Here is a 19427-nt window from a genome sequence, read left to right as displayed (position 1 = left end):
TTGAGGCATTAGTTTGGTTTATCGTTCATGTTTCTTGTGTTTCTGCAGTGAGATTTGTTTATCAGAAGTCAAGTCTTTGTTGGAGGTTTCAGTCACCTAAAGCCTATCTTTCCACATTATTCTCTATGTTCTGGAAAGACCGTGTAGTTCCAGGATGAATGGACTGTTCCTGAAAACTCATCAGTATGAAATTCACCAATTGGATATGAATTCCAGATACTTACTGGAAGTAATAAACCATCAATGGCACAAATCACATTGCAAATTAAAGAGACAAGCATTATTATGTGGTAATGAAGGAAGCTGGGAAACAAAGATTATTAGTGTAGAATTTAAAAAACAGGCACTAAGAAAGGATGGTTGAGAGAAGAAATAGGGAAGAAGAAAAATGGGGCAAAGAGGTTAAAATGAGTGGGATTGTGGTAAATAAAATAATAGTTTGCACTAATACAGTTTAATTTTGTGCAGAAGGATGCCATAGGTAAGGATTGCAATGGCTTAGAGAAATTAAAAATAATAAACACAGGAGAAAGGATAAACCACCAACGGAAAGATTTTGTGAAGAATATTTAAAAATTAAAATAGGGATAAAAGTAAAAATACAAAAAAAGAAAAGAGTGAAAAAACAAAAGGCGTTACTTCTTCCTTGTTGGGAAGAGTGTATGACTGCTGTGCTCTATCAGTGCAGTGAATGTTCACCAATTTGTTTCCCGTATGATGTTACCTTGATGCTTTTCCTTACTCCTGGACCAGTCCTGGGTGTGTGCTTGTGGTCAGCTTGCTCTACGCAAAAATCCTTCATGGGCAGATGTGTTTCCTCACACTTCTGAGTGTGCTAAAGGATATGGTGATCACAGGAACATGCATTGTGCTCCCTCTGTCCAGTTCCATGTCAGAAACAATGCCTCCAAATGGCTTTTCTCCCAGCTCTGGGATAGGTCTCAAGATGTCATTTTAATCTCTCTGTTTTATAGATCTAAATTTAAAAAAAGTTTTCTGGATATTATTGGTCTGTTCTTTTGCTGATACTCTCCTCCAGTCCACTAACTTACTTGTCTTTCTATGCAGTCACGTATCTGAGGTTTTACTTCTGGTTCATGGAGATACAGAAATGTGGTGTGAGTTTGCAACCCACCACCATCTCATCTTCAGAATATGGAAATTTATGAAAGGATTTTTCTTCATTTACTGAGATTATGACCTGATTTTCATCCTTGTTTCTATTCATGTTCTATATTACATTTTTCATTTATGTTTGCAGAACCATCCTTGCATCCCAGGAGTGAAAGCAAGTTAACCAGTGATACTCTTTGTAACTTCTAACTGATTTTTTGTTGTAAACTCAGTTGTGGGTTTCCATTTGCTTGCGATATTGTTTTACATTCCTTCTCTTTTTATCTTCGTATGTCTTTGCTGGTGATGTGAACTTGTTTGTGGCAGCATATTGTTGAGTTTTCTGTTGAGTCTTTCATCCACTCAACCTATTTGGGTCTTTTCCTGATAGGAATTAAGTCTGTACACATTCACATTGAAAATTATGTCATTGTTTCTGTGTTCTTTTTCTTTGTGTTGCCTTGCATATTCCGTGTTGGTTGATTTCTCTCTTGTAATGTAAGAGCTTAGTCTTTTCTGTGTTGGTAATGGTTGATTCTTTTCTATTTCTCATTTTCATGTCTAGTTTTCTAGTACGATTTGCTCTTTCATGTGCTGTCATGAATGTGTTTATCTTTCCTTTTCTCCTTGGAATAGGAATCCCTTCAGTTTCTTTTGTACAGCCGGTGTAGGGGTCATGAATCCCTACATTTTTGCATGTCTTGGGGGGACTTCATTTTTCTTCCAATCCCAGAGGATTATCTTTCTAGGTATAGCAATCTTGGTTGACTTTCTTTCAGAATTTGAAATCATCATTCCATGTCTTACTGGCCTTTAAAGTTTCCACTGAGTAATCCACTCTAAGTATGATGTGTTTACTTTTAAATGCAACATGGCTCTTCTCTTGCAGACTTTAATTTTCTTTCTTTGCCTGCTGTTTTAGTAAGTTAATGATAATGTACTTTGGAGACATTTTTCCTGATCACGTTTAACAAGGTTCTAAGTGCTTCCTGAACCTGGATGCCTGTAACTTCCACGAGTTGGGAAGAACTCTGTTATTTCAATGAGTAGTTTTCTTCCTTAAAACACATAGCTCTTCACCCTTATCTTATTTCAATTATGCATACATTTGAAATTTTATCTGTCACTAAAAGAACCAGGTGTTTTTATCATTTGCTTAGACAGTAATACAGTTCCTGGTGTATCATAGTGAGAGATACCAGCCAATATCAAAGATACCCTTCTATTATACTCACTTCTAGGGTTGTCAACCAAGTGTGATTTAACAGGATGTGGGGGTGACAAAAGCTTAGGATCTCCAATACCTACTGTGATGTCTACAATGGTTCCATTGCTATTGCAGTAACCAGGAGTGGAATGTGAGATCCCTATAGCTATGCCTTTTGGGGGATGTATGATTTTCTGGAGGGCTTTTGGCCTTCCTATTCTTTAAATCCAAATTTGATTGGGTTAGATGACCAAGGTTTGACTGGCACTGATTCATTTTGGAAGGTAGGTGCAATTTCTCTCAGCTGGCTAGGAATGTATTTCAGTAGCAGAGGACCTGCCCAGCATTCATGAAGCCCTGGGCTCAATCTACAGCACTGTAAGTATGACATAATTAAAAACTTAAAACAACCTAAGAGCGTGGACAAAACACAAAGGAACTAGAGTATATGAAATAAAATGATAACCAAAAGAAAATAAAAGTAATTAAAAGGTAAGGAAAGCAGAAGTACAAAGCTTAAAAATAAAAGAAAAATAACAATTAAAAAGAAGAAAGATAACATAGTGAATTCAACGGGTTACTCACCCTCCTCCATAATTATTTCCATTGAGATGCTCTCCAGATGACTACCAGGAGTGGTTTGTGACTTGAAGGATTTGGAATTCCTCTCAGCTTCGTCATACATTGGAATAATCTAACCCAGAATTCAGAATTGACTAGTAATTAATGAATGAATGATTCTCTGTGTGTTTTGGGGGTTATTCACTGGCAGGGCCCTGCAAATGCTGGCATGGCAGTGTGTTAATGTGGATCTCATTAGCTAAAATTCTTTTCAGAGCTTTAGGGATGCACCCTCTTGCAGCAGGGTTAAAGCTGCTTGTGCAGTCTATTAAGAGGAAGAACCAAGTACTGAACTCACTAAGCAGAGATTCTTTCCAGAATTTAGGGGCTGTGCATTTCAAGAGTGAGACAAATGCCAGCCTGTGTGTGTCAACTAGCTAGTGCAGATGCATACTTTGTTAAACAAAGACACTATGCAGCTTTTGGACCTTGCACTGTGAGGGTGGGAGAAATATTGGCACTTAGTTCTGTGGCTGAGCTAGCACAGAATGTAGAGCTTGCAAATGCAAGATTTTATGTGGAGTTCTGGACTGCACACCCAGAAGGTGAGGAATATTCCAGGATGCAAGTTTTTATGTCCCAAAAGTCCTGTGGAGAAGCCACAGGGCTCCATGATCTCTGCTTAGAGAGGCCTCTTGGGTTCCATACAATCTGAATCCCATGATCCCTCTGCCTTCAACCTGAATTCCCACGCAAAATTACATATTTTCATTTCCCCTGGCCTTGATAGCAGTCATTCCTGACCACCAATTTTAAAATAAAGGAAAGTACCTTTTCTTTTTCTCCACAGTATAGCCCATGTTTCCGACTATATAGAATTCTCAGTGATTTTGGATGAGAGTCATTCCATGAAGCCAAAATTGGCTCTTAAGGTGCTTGACCACTGAGTCAGGGCACAGAAGACTGATTTTTCCTGGAACTAGGAGAATTCAGGGGATTCTGACCCCCAGAGCCATAAAGTCAGACAATAGGACCCTTGTTAAGATGGCTTTATATCACCGTATGCATATATAGATAGCAAGTCCAGAGAACTTCTCCATTGTCAGCTTACTATGCACACCTCAGGTCACTTGTCTCTTTAAGCTGTATGCTTACAAGGTAACAGATTCAGTGATCACTGGGACTATCATCTACCCTCCCACTGGGGAGGTACTCATTCTCTATTTGTGGACTCTAAGTGCTCACTATTGGTACGCTATATCGTCCCAATCGCATAGTCTTTTACTATTCAATATCCAAAACTTTCTGAGTTTTATCTGGTGTTATTGAACTCCAGCAGTGTACCCCATGCCCCTGTCCTTATAGACCAAAACAAATGCAGTAATATTATTGGACATGGGTCACACACTGAGGGGAGAATTACCACGGGAGGCATAGGGAAAAGAAAGGAAACCTAAAACTTGAATGTGGTTGATGTGCTTGCTGTTGAGGAGCTAATAAAATAATCTTAAATTGGCAGAGACCACTATGGGAAAGGGACAAGGACTTAGCACAGAGGTCTGGCAGAGGTGAACCAATGCAGGTTGCAAGACACAGTGCATGGAAGCAACACTAGGAATCTCTCTGTATAGCTACCTTTATCTCAAACTAGCAAAACCACTAAGTCTTTCTTATTATCTTTTATGTTTTCTCTTCAACAAAATCAGAAAACAAGAGGGCAGAACAGGTTCTGCCAGAGACAGAGTGGGGGAGAGGGGATGGGGGAGGTGGTGGCCCAAACAGTGTATACACATGTGAATAAATGTAAAAACTATAAAATAAAAGAAAGAAGGAAAGAAGCCTTTGTATTTCTGGGCTATTAGTTTTAGTGTATCTATTTCTTCTGTGATTCCATCTGTGTCTTTCCTTATAAGATTTTAAGTAATAACTTGACTAAAAAATGGCTCAAGCAGCAGAGTCCTTGTCTAGCAAGTACAAGACCCTGAGTCCAAACCTCAATACCACCAAACAAACCTAGAAAGAAATTTAAAAAAAAACAGCTCTTGATTGCTATTGATCTTTTGCATTTCTAGTGTCTATTTCATTTATTTCTGTTCTGAGCTTTTATTTTCTTTCCTTTTACTGTTTGTTTTGGATTTGCACGGTTTTCTGATCATTGAGATTTAGTGATAGGTTTTATTTGAAATCTTTCTGCTTTGTTTGCAGTGATACACTCCTATTTATGCTTCCTGTGAAGCTGACATGAGAGGCGTGTGTCACTGTACCACCTATTGATTGAGATGGGGTCTTGCTAACTTTTTTTCCTATCTGGCTTCAAACTACTATCGTTCCCACATGTACCTACCAAGAAGCTGGAATTGCAGGTGTTAGCCTCTAGCTACACCCAGCATACATTTTTCTCCACAGACAATGCAGAACTCAGTTCTCTATTGGATTCAATCAGTCTCCAATATATTGAATCTCCCTTGCTCTTCCTTGACTTGGACATTTGCCATCACTTGGTGCCTGTGGAGCTAGTGGGAAACAGCAACTCTCAGTAGGCAAAGAAGGGAAACTTCTAAGTGAGCACAGCCCTGATGCCTACTACATACCAATCCAACCCTCAGCACCAACCTGTTCAATGGGAACACATAGCAACTAGAATATGTTTCAGCTATGACCCACTAGCCTCTTCCTCAGGCCTGGTGGAACTCCAACGTTAGAGGAGATGGAATGATGCTTCTCCAATTCTAGGTTTCTTTTATTTCTTGTCTTCTGACTGTATTTTTAATATTATTTATCTTAAACATCTTTTATGTTTTATATCAGTTTTTTCTGATTATATTTATTTGTGTATTTGGATATATCAATTAAGCCTTTTCATAATTTGTATTGTCTAAGAATTTATTATGGCTTGTTTGTTATAGTTCTTTTGCCTTTTATCCTTATAGTAGGATAATGATTTAACCACCACCATAACAGTTTTAGAACTGCTAGAAAAATGTTTTAGAACATTTAGAAAAATGTTCTTACATTTTTCAGTGAACTTCATACTTTCTAATTCATGCTACAAATTAACACCTTCTCTCAGTTTTAGATGTTCTCTTTATTGTTTGTTTGTAAGCAAGGCCCAATAATGAGAGAGTCTTAAATTTTATTCATCTTAAAATATTCTTCTCTTGCTAGGGGAATGACTAATGTGATGTAGTCCCTGCCTAGCAAGCATGAGAAACACTAACTTTAATCCTCTTTGAAAGACAATATTTTGGAATGTAATTTGCTTAGTTAGTGCTTCTGCTTGAAGATTTTGAATATATTGAATATATCCTTGTGGTCTGTAAGGTTTCTGCTAAAAAACACAGGTGATTTTAAGGATCTTATGGTTAAGAATTTTCACATGCTTCTCTTTTTCCTGATGGAAAAAATCAGAAGACTGAATTTTTCAGCATATTTTCTGTACGGCTTTCAGAGGATAGAGACTTGGAAGCACTTGTAATGCAAATTTAACTGTCCCTTTTCACTGTATCCTAGAAAAACATGCATGTGCTGGGTGTAGTGGCTAACACCTCTGCTTCCATCTACTGGGAGGGTAGATGTGGAGAGTTTGATAGCTTGAGGTCACCAGGGATAAAATGTTAGCAAGACCCCACCTCAATCAATAGGGATGACAGTTGGACATGGTGCCACATCTATAATCCTAACACTCAAGAAGCTGATGCGGGAAGATTGTGAGTTACAGGCCAGTCAGGGCTGTCTAGCAAGGCTCAGTCTGAAAATGAGGGGGGTTACTACACCTAAGTAACCCTCCACTTGTTTCCTGCAGTACAGACAGTGTCAGATATGACAATCCCTGCCGTCCCAGAGTTGATTACTTAAGGGCAAATATCCAAGAGGTCATTTAGATTTAAGCAATTAAATGTGAGGTTCAAACTCTTCAAACCTTCCTCTCCACAGGGAGATTCTGGGTATTAGGGATTCCCTTCCCAATTTGAAGGCACAGCACCTAGGTTGGGCATATGTATTTGAGTCTGTCTCAGCATTTCCATTCAATGTGGGTGTTTTCTCAATTGCTCAGTGGATGGGAGTCTCTCAGCTGGTGTCTCACTTCCAGCCAGAGGGAATTGATCTGTGAAACATGTTTATTTAGTTGGTCTGTGGGTGGATAAAGTTTTGCAAAGTTGCTGACATCACTTAAATAAAATCTTATGCATCTGAAAGCGGTTTTGAGATTTTTCTAGGAGTTTCCCTAGAAAATTCCTTGATGTTATTAAAATAAATTAAGTTTAAAATAATGAGATTATTTGAGGTGATGAATTGCATGACAAACTTTGCCAAATGATGTACAATACTCAACTTTTCCAAGGTTGTTATTGTGTATGTAAGTTACTTTGATTTTATGGAAAGTATCTTACACTTGTCATAGATGTTTTCTGAATTTGCCATATATTTCAATATTAAGAGGTTTAATTACTGCTGAATCTCAAACTTCTAGAAAAACAAGAACAAGCTACACCAAAACCTGGCAGTTTAGAGATATAAAATAATAAAAATAAGGGCCCAAATCAATGAAATACAGACCAAAAAACCCACTCAAAGAATCAAAAAAATAAAAAACTGCTTCTTAGGAAGTAGATTGAAAAACCCCTGGGAAACTTGACTAGAATGAGGAGGGAAATGACCCAAATTAATCAAGTTAGACATGAAAAGGAGAGAGAACAACAAACACCAAGGAAATCCTGGGAATCATTAGGGACTACTTTCAAAAACCTATATTCAAATAAACTGGAAAATCTAGAAGAAACGGACAAATTTCTCAATACAAATGGCCATCCAAAATTGAATCAAGAGACAATAGTCACCTAAACAGATCTAGGTGACATGCAAAAAGATAGACGCAGAAACAGTCTGCAAAGAGAAAAGCCCAGGACCTGAAGAACACATCTTTGAATTCTACCAGACCTTTAAAAATGTACAAATACCAGCACTCCTCAAACTTTTCATGTAGCAGAATTGGGAAGGATCACCGCCAAATTTATTCTATGAAGCCAGTATTACACTTATCCCAAAATATGGACAGGGACACAACACAAAAAAAGAACTACAGGCCAATCTCTTTAATGAACACAGATGCAAAAATCCTCAGTAAAACATTGTGAAACTGAATTCAAGAACATATCAAAAAGATCATACACCACGATCGGGACACTTTCATGTGAGGGATGTAGGGATGGTCAACACATGCAAATCATTAAATGTAATCGAGCGTATTAATAGAAGCAAAGACAAAACCACAAGAGTTCTCAATAGATGCAGGAGAAACCTTCAACAAAATTTGGCATCCTCTCATGATAAAAGCAATGAAGAAACTAGCAATAGAACAGGTGTCAATATAGTTAGGGCTATATATGATAAGGTTATAGCCAACAGGATACTATGAGAAAAAGTGAAACCATTTCCTCTACAATCAGAAACCAGACAAGGGTGACCACTCTCTCTACTCTTATTTAACATAGTCCTAGAATTCCTAGCCAAAGCAATAATGCAGGAAGAAGAAAGAAAAGGCACACAAATTTAAAAGAAAATAGTCAACTAACCGTATTTGTAGATGACATGATTATATGCCTAAAAGATCCTACAATTCCACCAAAAAACTCAGAGATACCATAACAAGCTTCAGCAAAGTAGCTTGATACAAAAGCTTCAGCAAAGTAGCTTGACACAAAATCAACTTACAAAAATAAGTAGCATTTCTATACACCAACAATGAGCAGACTGAAAAAAATACAGAAAAACAGTTCCATTTACAAAAGCCTCCAAAAAAATAATAAAATACGTGGGAATAAACTTAACAAAGGATGTGAAAGACTCTAGACAGAAACCTATAAACTGATGAAGAAAGAAACCAAAGAAGAGAACAAAAGATGGAAACATCTCCCATGATAGGTAGAATCAATGCTGTGGATATGGCTATGTTAGCAAAAGCAATCTGCATGTTAAATGCAATTCCCATCAAAATACCAATAACAGTCACGACAGAGATTTAAAATCAACCCTAAAGTGCATTTGGAAGCACAAAAGAATATGAATACTCATGGCAATACTGAGCAAGAAGAGCAACACTGGAGATGTCACAATACCTGACTTCAACAGCAGTAACAATAGCATGGAACTGGCACAAAAACAGAAATGAAGACCAGTGGAATGGAAGACTCAGGTATTAATCCACAGAGCCATGCCCATCTGGATTTTTAAAGGTGGCAAGAACATAAGATGGAGAAAAGACAGCCTCCTCAGCAAATGTTAGTGGGAAAACTGGGTATTTCCATGCAGAAAACGGAAAGTAGAACCATGTCTTTCACCCTGTACAAGTATCAATTCAAAATGGATTAAGGACCTTAATGTAAGACTGGAAATTCTGAACTAGTCCAGGAAAGAGCAAGGAATAACAGGCATTGGTAAGGACTTCCTCAATAGAAATTGAATGGGTCAACAACTAAGAGAAAGGATTGACAAGTGGGACTACATTAAATTAAAAAGCTCCTGCACAACAAAAGAAATGGTCCCTCAATTGAAGAGGTTGCCCACAGAATGGAAGAAAATCTTGGCTGGCTATATATCTGACAAGGGATTAATAACCAGAATATATAGGGAGCTCAAAAAACTGAACTCCCCAAAAATCAATGACCCAGTAAAGAAATGGGCAAGTGAACCAAACACAGCCTTTTTAGAGGAGATGTGCAAATGGCCAAAAACACTTAAGAAAAGTTCACCATCCCTGGCCATAAAGGAAATGCAAATGAAAACCATGTTAAGATTCTATTTTACTCCTGTTAGAGTGGCTACCATCAAGAGCACAAACAATAACAAATGTTGGAAAGGACATGGGAATCCCCATAAACTGCTGGTGTAAATGTAAATTGGTATAACAACTATGGAAAATAGTGCAGAGGCTCCTCAAAAACCTAAAATTGGAACTGCCATGTGATCTAGAAACACCACTTCTAGGGATATACCCAAAGGAATGCAAGTCAGGTTAAATTAAAGGCACCTGAGCACCCATGTTTATGGCAGCACTATTCACAATAGCTAAGCTATGGAAACAGCCAACATGCTTCACTACTGATGAATGGATTAAGAATGTGTAGTATTTATGCAAAATGGAATTTTACTCGGCCACAAACAAGAATGAAATTTTGTCATTTGCAGGTAAATGGATGGAACTAGAGAATATCATCTTGAGTGAAGCTAGCCAGGCTCAGAAGACCAAAAGGCACATGTTCTCCCTCATATGTGGAATACAGACCTTATGTAAATACAGCACCATTATGAAAAATAGGCCATGGTAAGGAGTGAAAATCACATATGAGAAGGGGAAGGTTAAAAAAAAGAAGTTAAGAAGACGAATACGGTCGATGATGTACTCTCTATACAAGAATGGATATAGAATGTAGAACCTGCCATAAGAAGGGGAATAAAGTAGAAAGAAGAAAAACAGGGGAGGTGATTCCATTTGGGCTATAATACATATGTGCATGGAAATGTCACGAGGAAACTCCATGTATAACTATCTTAAACAAAAAAAGTCATTTTTTTCTTTTACAAAATTAGAAACAAGAGGGTAGAACAGGTCGTACTTGGTATTGGTACCAGTGGGAGGGGGAAGAAATTGAGGAAGGGTGTGGGAGGGTGAATGTGGTGCAGGTGATGTGACCACACGTATGCAAATGGAAAACTAGTACTTTTTGAAACTGTTCCTGGAATGGGGGGAGGGGCATGTTGGGAAGGATAAAGGAGAATGGTGGATCAGGCGAATTCAAGTAGGATATATCATGAGAACTTTTGTAAATGTCAAAATGTACCTCCATCAAGCACCACCACAAAAAAAAGAACAAAAGGTTAAATTTCTTTTTTACAGGAAAGTAGTTTGGGAAGTTTTTTTTTCCCCACATAAGAGTACTGAATATAAGAAGATGACATAAGAAGCAGTCGTAAACATGAATTAAGTGATTTTTAAGTTGGAAATCTAACAAATTGTTTCATATTTCACACCGAAAACACAAACTGGGTAGTAACTGAGTGTCTGGGCACATATTGAAAGCTGACACGGTTGCAAAATGTTTTGTGGTCATCAAGTTCTATCAAGAGAGCCCTAACGCATCCAGGTGAATTCACACTAGTGGTACCACTTGATTCTAGGAGGCAGGAAGACATCCTAAAAACAGCATTGAAACATGAACTTAAATTTGCCTTGTACAGTGTCCAATTCATTAATGAAGGTAATATTTTGTCATTCTATTTCAGCTGTTTTATTTTCCAAGTCTTAAAAACTCACAAAAGTTAATTGGGCAACAAAGTAGGCAGACATCCCTTTACAGAAAGAGCAAAAGCCAAAAACATCCCTTTCTAACAAGAACAAACTCATAGTAGAAGAAACTCAGCCATACATTTGGAATCTGTACTCAAACTGGAAATGCCAATGTGATGGACTTTCTGGTACGTTTGTCCACGATTGTCTAATATTAATGACTGTGACGATACATTTTCTCATTCAGCAATTGCCTTTGGTATAGAAAGCCATATACAGAAGTCTAACATGAAAGGTGACCTTCGTTGATTTCTCTCTTGCAAAATGGTCTGTTACAGTGCCAGGTCTTTTGGTGCTGCCAAAGGATTAGGGAAGAGGGGAGGATGGGGCTGAGACAGAATAGCACTCTTGGCTGTTGAATTTTTTTTCAATTCCAGGGATGGAATAAAAGATCTTTTCAGCTGGTAGGCAAGGGTGCTGACTCCAGCCAATGAAACACAATGTTGAATTTCCAAACTGAAACTGAACACCAAAGAATTGGAATAATTCAAGATATGCTATCATCCTACCTTTTATACCTACGTATTTCTCAAAAAAAAAAAAAGTAAATATCCAAAGGAAATATTCCTTATACAAAAAGTCATAAAATCAAAACTTAAAACCATAGATTTGGTTGGTGAGTGTTTAAAAAGTTCTAAATGGAAAATCACATATTACCCATCACAAGTAAATTTGAAATACAAGCAAAATTCTGCATGTATGTGTATACATGTGTATGTTTATATGTTCAGCTATTGCTATAGTGTGGATGTGGTTTGTCTTCCCATAGGTTTGTATGCTACAGGTTTGCTCCCAGTGGGAATGTTCAGATTGTAGAACCTTTAACAGCTGAGATTTAGGTAGGCCACTGAAACACACACCTGTAATCCTTGCTACCCTGGAGACTGAGATTAGGATTGGCTTTCCAGGCCAGAGGGAGGTGGGGGTGGAGGGAGATGGACGTGAGCAAGACCCCATATCAACCAATACCTGGGCATGGTGGCATGTGCCTGCCACTCCTGAGTTGGTGCGAAGCATTAAATAGTTCAGTTATGTTCCTAGACAGCCTTGACAAAAGTAGGCACTGATCTCCAGTAATAACCAGGGCAAATGGAGCTGGCGGCCTGGCTCAAGCAGGAGAGTGCTGCCTAGCAAGTGTAAAGCAATGAGTTCAAACCACAGAACTGCCAAAAAAAAGAGAGAGAGAGAGAGAAAGGAATGAAGAAAATAAAGAGGTGAGACCATGGGAAATGATTAGGTTATGGGGGGCGCCACCAGTAGAAAAAATTAATGATTTAATCCCTGGAGTTCATGCTCACCCTCCTGGGAAGTCCCAGGAGAGCCGGTTGTAAGGGAATCTGGCATGTCCCCAAAATTTCTTGCTTCCTGACTTCTACACAGGCCCTCCTGTGCACAGCCAACTCTTTCTCAGGTTTCAGCCATATGCTTTTCACCAGGGATCCTACAGACAGAGCCATTTGTTCTTGGATTTGGGCTTCCAGCGCTGTGAGCTAAATGAACCCCTTTCCTGAACACGTATATACCTAGCCTTTATTTGTTCTGGTGGTGCTGCAAATCCAAGCAAACATACTAGATAAGCACTACCACTGAGCTACATCCCAGTCCTTTTGACTATTGACATTGTGTCCCATAATTGGTCATGCTGGCCACAAACTCACTATGTAGCTCGTCCAGGCCTAGAATTTGCAGTCTGCCTGTGTCAGCCTCGAGAGTAGCAAACTGCTCTGTAGTAGTACAGCTGCAGGCTTTTTTCACCAGGCACAGCTTGCCATATTTCCAAGGTTGGTCTTTTGAAAACAGATACCTTTTCTTTGTTTAGATTATTAAACTGTATATGATCGATCATGTTTCTTCCTATGTTCAAAGCCTTTACCAAGTGCTGAGCTGAAAGAAAAATAGATCCATTTTAGATACTGACACTTCCGTTCATAATGGAAGGTTTTTAAAAAGGAAAATTAACATGAATTATAAGTCACAGTTAATTTTAAAAGTTCTTAGTGAGGACATCATTCTTAAGGTTATATACAGCTTGTGTACTCGTCTAATATCTAAGCCCCATTGCATGCTGTGACAATGTATAACTAGGCAGATATTTTTGGTTGTCCTTGTGTAGCATTTGAAACTAATTGGCAGACGTCTTTTTCTTTTTTTGGAGGGGAGGTAGTAATGGAGTTTGGGCTCAGGGCCTTGGACTTGCTGGGTAGGCACTGAAACTTGAGCTACACTCCCACCCCTTTTCTGCTTCAGTTATTTTTTGGAAAAGGACTCAGATTGTTGCTGAGCCTGTAGCTGGCCTACTCTGAATGAAGTCCTCCTACCTATGTCTTCCTGAGTAGCTGGGATTACTGGCATGTACCACCCACCTGGCCATGAATTTATTTTATGTAGTTCTGATTGAACACTTACTCATTTGTTTTAATATGCATAATATTGAATTGAATTGAATTGTTGGGTCCTGAAGGTCTAAATACTTTTATAAGGTTTACATTGTGTTTTAAATCTTCCCTTAGATTTTCTTGCAAAAATCAGGAGTCTCTCTGTCTCTCTTTCTCTCTCTCTATCTCTTTTCTCTCTCTCTCTCTCCCCATGTATGCATACACAATATATACACTTATGTAATGTAATATAAAATATAATAATATAATAAATACATATAATAATGCACATATAATATAATATATATATATATATATATATATACTGTTTTACACATTGGCATAAATAGTATTTGGAACAATCTTGATAGTTTATGCTGTCAGGCACATTTCTCTTCTATCCACACCACTGATTCTCCTTGTGTTCCAGGGCTCCCTCCTTGTCAGTAAAGTCATTTTTCAAGTTGAAGATCCTGTGAATCTCCTCAGGAGTTTTTCCTTCAATTATATTGGCAATAATTTTGCTTGTAATGATAACAAAGCAATTGATGTTTAAGTAGCCAGAAAAAGTTTCTAATTTTTCCTAGCGTTTCTAATACTTTCCTAAAGTGTTCTTTAGTCAACTTTCAGGAATCCTTGGTTCCCAAGAAGAATATTCTCTCTTTGCTTTCCTTTCTTCTTATCATCCTCAGGAAAACAGTCAATCCTGTGGTAGACATACTGCTGAATGGACTTTAAAAATTGTTGCAGCATTAACATTTAAAGAGGAATTGGTTCCTCCCCCTCATCATTCACTCCTAAATCTTCCAACGTGGTCTTGTTGCTCACAGATTATTTGGCAGTTCTACATCAATTTCAAACATCTTTCCATCAGAACTCTGAAACTTCATTGAACACATGGTGTTCAGTCTCAAGATGACAGTGGGTTGAGGCAGATGGAAGCAGGATGGGATCAGTATAAGGAGAATAGAGAGGCCACTATGAGCCAAATAATTATTAATATAATTACTTCAAAAATTTTCTGAAGTTTCTAGAGATTTATTATTGTTCTTACTAACTATATGTGCTGCTGGTGCTATGGCTCCTCTTAACAGTTTAATATGAATTAGTAACTATTTCATTCTTTAAAACTATGTTATAGAAACAGTATTTCCTTTATCAATTATACTACGTTTATGATAAACTTGTCATCTTTTTAATATTTCTTTGAAGACTTTTATCAATTAATTCTTCATTTTTGGCAGTACTGGGGTTTGAATTCAGAAGGGCCTCACATTTGCTAGGCAAGCACTCTAGCACTTGAGTCACTCCTTCAGTCCTTATCAGTTAATTACTGACATTTTGTACAGGTAAGAGCTTTTTTCTAATTAAAAGGAAACTTTTCAGAAATCCATATAAAGTGATATAAGAGGTAATTTGGAGAACAGGCTTTTGATGATATTTGTTAAATAACTTTGAAACCATAGTGTTGGACCTAGCATTCCCAGACTCTGGTTGAACTTGTGGATGTATTTAAACTGTCAACCCATTGGCAGTCAAGCACAATAAGAATTAGTTTCATAAGACTAAATGAATCGATCAATGAAGAGACAGCTTTTGTTTTTAATGTTGCTGGTGTTTTCATGTCCTATTTTCTTGCATTAGGAATCTCATAATTTCTACTTAAATCACCTGTAATTCATAATAATGTAGGAGAATATAATTTTGTGACCAGAAACAAAACATTAATCTTTTTTTTCTCCCCTCCATAATTCTGAGATTCAGACTCAAAATGAGTAGTCTCACCTTATTCACATGGGATTCAGTGGAATCTGTACTTGTAACAAGTCAACTTTGTTATTACAACATATTCCTGAGGTAACGTGACTTATAAGGAAAAAAGCTTTATTTTGGCTCAGTTTTAGAATTTTCACACCATGGTCAGTGCCTCTATTGCATTGGGGCTTCTTGTAAGGCAAATACCACAAGGGTTAAGTAAGACAAAAAAAAAAAAAAAAAAGAAAGAAATTCACCCTGTCTCTGGAAAGCCAAAAAAAAAAAAAAAAAAAGAGGTCATGTTCACAATACCCTGAAAAGTAAAAACTTTCCATGTGGCCCCGTTCCTTAAAGGATCAACCTCAAAAAGGCTTGAGGCCAAACTTTTAACACATGGGCCTTTGGGTAAATACTTACCAAATTATAGCAAGGATATAACTCAACTATTTTGTTTTTTAATGCTAAAATGCAATGACTTTTTTCCTTCATTTTTACATTTACTTACATGTGTGTACATTGTTTGGGCCACATCCCCCGCACCCTCCCCACCAACTGCTTCTGGGAAGAACCTGTTCTGCCCTCTTGTTCTCTGATTTTTTGAAGAGAAAACATGCGATAATAAGAAAGACCTAGCGTTTTTGCTACTTTGAGGTAAAGATAGCTATACAGAGAGACTCCTAGCATTGCTTCCATGCACATGCGTATTGCAACCCACATTGGTTCATGTGTGCCAGACATCTTCACTACTTCTGGTCCCCTTCCCATAATGGCCTCTGCCAGTTCACTCCTCTACAGTGAGCACATCAGCCACATTCAAGTTTTAGGTTTTCTTCCCTTTCCCTAGTCCTCCCATGCACGTTCTCCCCTTAGCATGTGACCCATATCCAATGATATTACTGCAGGTGTTTTAGGTCTATATTCCGCATATGAGGGAGAACATGTGATTTTTGGCCTTCTGAGCCCCGCTAACTTAGCTTAAGATGATGATCGCCAGTTCCATCAATTTAATTGTGAATGACAAAATCTTTTTCTTTTTGTGATGGAGTAAAATTCCCTGGTGTATAAATACCACATTTGTCTTTGGCCATACTACCCTGAATGTGCCTGATCTCATCTAAAACCAAGCTTTTAATGGGCATTTCAAGAACATAAAGTTCACGTAAGTCATCAGACAAAATTACCGTAAGACCAGATGTATTTTGTGACCAAGGATAGTGTTGCTTTGTGCAATAGCTCATTGGCCTTAAAGCTTCATTACCTACTGTATATTGGATTAGATTCTACCATATTGCAAGTTTTGTTCATGTTTTATCAGATTCTCAATTCTGATATTCTTCAGAATACAGCTACAAACTCTCTGAATTAGCAGGGTTTTTTCTCCCAACTTTGTGACTTGGTGTCATTGAGAACTAAAACAAGTTGTTGTTCAGAGCAATTAACCCCCCGGGTTTACTTACAGCTGACCTTCACCACTGAGAAGTCAGTGAGATGAAAGATAACTGAATATAAACCTTAAGTAAGCATCATAATAATTTTCTGTAGTCAACTTTCCTGCCTGGACTGCCGGAGTTCACTGAACTCCTCAATCTTCCATGATATGTTCCAGGAAATAACTCTAACTGGAAGATCTTTCTGTAACTTCTCTGATGTATGTTCTATTATAAAATCAAAGTAGAACCCAGGAAAGCACAAGATCATGATTCATCACCTAAACACACACAAAACTTAACACAGAAGTCTCCATGTGATTTGATATCCTGTGCAGTGAGAGTCTGCACCAAGCATTGTGTGGTGTTTCTTTCTGTTTCATAGACATTTAGTTCATTAAATGTCTGGTTGCTTCCACCATCTAAAAATTTCGCTACTACCTCTGTCAAGTTGATGGTTCAGCAAGTGCTTAAGAAACAAAATATTACTGAAAGAGAAGTGGATTTAAATTGTTCAGAGGAAAGTGGGTGTGTGTCCCTCATAAACAAGGGGAGGAACTGATGAAAATCCTTTTCTGATTAAATTGTAATGTGAATCAGTTGAGCTCTTTCTCCACTTATGCTTCATCCTTGGCCTCTTGAATCTAATTTTTGTAAAATAATCTGTCAAACAAAGCTAACTAATAATCACTCATTAAATTTAACCTTCTTCCATTTTTGTTATCAAATCCTTCTTCTTACTCATTACTGCTACTTAACCAAGTTCCTCTTCATAATTTTTGGAACTTTATTTGTTAGAGAAATTTTAGGTACACAAAATATTAAGAGGAAATTTCAGTGATTTTGCATATACTGTCAGTTCTCACCTGTAAATATCCTCTCCCATTATTATTATCTGCCATCAGAGTGGTAGATTTGTTGGAACTGGTTCTTGTACATGGAAAGATAATCTGTCAAAATCCAACATTTTCATTATAGTCCAACCTTGCTATTATGTCTTGTGGGCTTAATGATGCATTATGGCATGTATCTACCACTACAATGCCATACAGAACAGTTTCTTTGTTCTAAAAATTCTCTAGATTTCTTCCCATCTATTCATTCCTTCCCTCCCTTCAATCCTTAAAAAATACTGATTTTTTTCACTGGCCCAACAGTTTGTTTTCACAATATGTTTTTGTTAGCATGTAATATTTGTACATTGTCACATTTACATATGTGCTTACAACATACTTAATTAGATTCACCCCCTACATCATTCTCCCTTGTCCCCGCTCCACTCCCTAAGAACAATTTCAGCAGGTTTCATTACTGTATTTTCATACATGAATATACAATACATCCACCATGTTCAACTTCCCTCACCTTTTGCTTAAGCCCTTCCCCTTCCCTCTTGTAACCCACCCTGGAAAGGGCCTGTTTTACCTTCCTTTTTAAAAAGTGTAGCTAGATAGTTCAAGGGGGTTTCACTTTTGTATTTTAGACCTGTATATGTCAGATTTAATCAGATTATCCTCCCTGCTATGACTTGCTCTTTGTTTATCACCCTGGTCCCCTAAAATTCATCAGCTTACAGTATGTTGTGTCATCGTATCTTAATTCACAGATGCAGTGTTTCAACATTGCAATTTCAATCTCACACATTCTCTTTCCTTTTCCCACATCTCCATAGTCCCATCACACAGACCCACTAATATAATCATGTTCTCTCTCTCACACATATATGTGTGTGTGTGTGTGTGTGCATATGTATGTGTGTGTATGTGTGTGTGAATATAATATTGTGGATGTATTTATGCATACATTTATCTTATAGGTGCTACTTCCATGTATTATGGAAAATGTGATCTTTGAATTTTTGAGCCTGGCTTACTTCACTTAACATGATGTTCTCCAGTTCCACGCATTTACTGAAAAACTACATAATGTGATTCTTTATGGCCAAATAATACTCCATTTCCACAATTTTGATTCTGCTGACCCACGAGCATAGCTATCCTTCAATATCCTAATGTCTTCATTGATTTCTTTCTTTGGTGATTTATGATTTTTATTGTGTAGGTGTCTCACCTACTTTGTTAAATTTATCCTGAGGTGTTTTAATTTTTTTGAAGTTATTGTGAAGGGTTTGTTTTCCTGATTCTTTTCTCAAACTGTTCATTGTTTGTGTATAGAAAGGCTACTGATTGTTGAGTATTGATTTTGTATGCTACTTCATTGCTAAACATGCTTAGAATCTTCTAAGAGATTTTTTGGTCTTTCAAGTATTCTCTGCATGTAAAAATAATTAGAATTCTTGCTTCCCCATTTGAATCCCTTTTTTTCTCCTGTCTTAATGTTCTTGCTAGGAATTGCAGTACTATCTTGGATAACAGTGGGGAGAGTAGATACCCTGGCCTTGTTTCTGATCTTAGAGGAAATGGTTTCATTTTTTCCCCATTTAGTATAATGTTGGCTGTAGGTTTGGCATACATAGCCTTTATAACAGTAAGGAATATTCTTTCAATTTCTAGATTCTTCAGAGATTTTTTTCATGAAAGGATGTTCAATTGTGTCAAAGGTTTTTTCTGAGTCAGTTGATAAGATGACGTGGTTTTTGTCCTTGATTCTGTTTTTGTGCTCATTGATTTGCATATGTTGTACCG

Source organism: Castor canadensis, chromosome X (genome assembly GCF_047511655.1).
Source record: "Castor canadensis chromosome X, mCasCan1.hap1v2, whole genome shotgun sequence".
Classification (NCBI taxonomy): domain Eukaryota; kingdom Metazoa; phylum Chordata; class Mammalia; order Rodentia; family Castoridae; genus Castor; species Castor canadensis.
This window is presented reverse-complemented; position numbering follows the sequence as displayed.